General features: G+C 36.9%; 1 non-coding gene across 1 annotated transcript; it reads left to right on the top strand.

The window, feature by feature from the left end:
• The first annotated feature begins 765 nt into the window (after nucleotides 1-765).
• Nucleotides 766-929, top strand: LOC122797380. The gene has a single exon (XR_006364101.1). It is a non-coding gene; the product is annotated as a U1 spliceosomal RNA (small nuclear RNA).
• The last annotated feature ends 955 nt before the right edge of the window (nucleotides 930-1884 follow it).

The following is a 1884-nucleotide window of genomic DNA, read 5'->3' on the forward strand; positions in this document are numbered from 1 at the left end:
ATTTAAATATAAAGCATATAGTCATACTGGCAGTTTTCATAGTGAAAGCTGAGAGGAAAAAAAAGACTTGCTTTAATATATATTTTCTGAGAAATTAGAAGTTTATATTTAATGTATAGGAGTAGTTAGAGAATGTAACTGTGGCTGTTTTGCCATAAAAACACAGATCTTGCTAGGAAAAATAACTAAATCTTGACAAAAGTCACTGTGTAGTTAAATCGTGTCTGTAAATGACTTTGTGGTTAATATAAAGCAGTTCATTTCTAAGCAGAACACACTTGGCTGATTCATTGCATCATCTTGCTGTTAGACCTTTCTTTGGCCAGTAGATTTCCTTCCCTCCCTCCTGGAAAAGCAAACAAAAGGGGTGGGGACTGAAATGTGGTATGCAAGTCATTCTCACTGAAAACCTGATAGGCCATGATGCCTGTCAGCTTGCGTGTGTGTACAATGTCTCCTGCTGGTCACTCACTCTCTGCTTGCTGGACAAGACAAACAGGACAGCTATGTTTGAGACATAGGCTTATGTTTCTGTTAGCATGTGATGTCAAGCAATGTAGATTTTAAGAAAGAACTGCCCCATGGGAAATGGTAGTGTACCATAGTTTATTTACTGGATAGTGCTAGACTTCTGAACTCTGCTTGTTGCCATACAAATGTGTGATGTGATCATACAATATTTATGAAAAGATGAAATTAGAAATAGCACCGTGTTTGTAAAGTAAGGTACAGCCGTAGATCTGCCATGATATAAATTAGCAACTCATACTTACCTGGCAGGGGAGAGACCACGATCAAGAAGGTGGTTCTCCCAGAGTGAGGCTCCTCCATTGCACTTCGGTGGGGTTGACCCCTGTGATGTCCTCAAATGCAGGATACTCAACTGCATAATTTATGGTAGTGGGGGACTGCGTTCGCGCTTTCCCCTCATTAACTGGTTAAGAAAGATAGTTGTATAGCCATGTAATTAAACCGCTCTTGAAAAGAAGACCTTACATTTTCCTTGATAAAAACTAATAACAAAAATGTCTTATCAGTGCTACTATTAATGGGTGATGCAAAAAGAGAACATTATTTTTGATGAAATAAAAAAAAAATAAATAAACTACAGAATCTTAGTACTCAGACAACTTAACCAGTTGAAAGCTCTGGTAAGTATCAAATAAGCAGTTTGCCTAGCCTCAGCTTGCTTTCCGTATAAAGTCTATTTTATTGTTTTTTTTTATACCTCACATTTTCCATGAAGAAGCATAGCAACTTACCGGTAATCTCTGTCTCAGACTCTAGTCTAACATTCAGTGGCCTGCAGTAGAAGTCCTGTGGCAGTTTTATATTCTTCCTGTGCTCTCACTTTGCTTTGCTTACTAAAGTTTCCTGTAGTTTCTCAAATACATGCTGCTTAACTGACTACACTGAATTGTCCATAGACCGTTAATTTTGTGGCCCAGGTCCAAAAGCACCCACCGAAAAAAGTAACTCCCTTCTTAATGGAAAATGCACAAATAAACTAAATTAGAAGCAAAGACTTCATAAGATAGCTTTTAAAAATGTATATCAAAATATGCCAAAAACAACTGTTACTTATTGCATATCCTAGTAAAACATGAAATTGTCAAAAGATTGACAGTACTATGAACTGTTTTAACAGAAGCATTTGTGTTAATCAAAGATGGTTTCTTACAAGGTGAGCAGATGTAGTATTCTAATATAGTAAGTGTTGGAAACACACATACACACCTGTACTCGCATAGCTTTCAAACACAAAACAGAAAATGTTTCTCAAGGAAAGCTGTAACATGAGCTATACAGTACAGTTGGAAGCACTTCTATGTTTGGATGTTGACAGTTAAAAGCTCACTAGGACCAAAGTGTCATAAAGAGAAA

This window comes from Protopterus annectens, chromosome 3.part0 (genome assembly GCF_019279795.1).
Source record: "Protopterus annectens isolate FY-2018-M chromosome 3.part0, PAN1.0, whole genome shotgun sequence".
Classification (NCBI taxonomy): Eukaryota; Metazoa; Chordata; order Ceratodontiformes; family Protopteridae; genus Protopterus; species Protopterus annectens.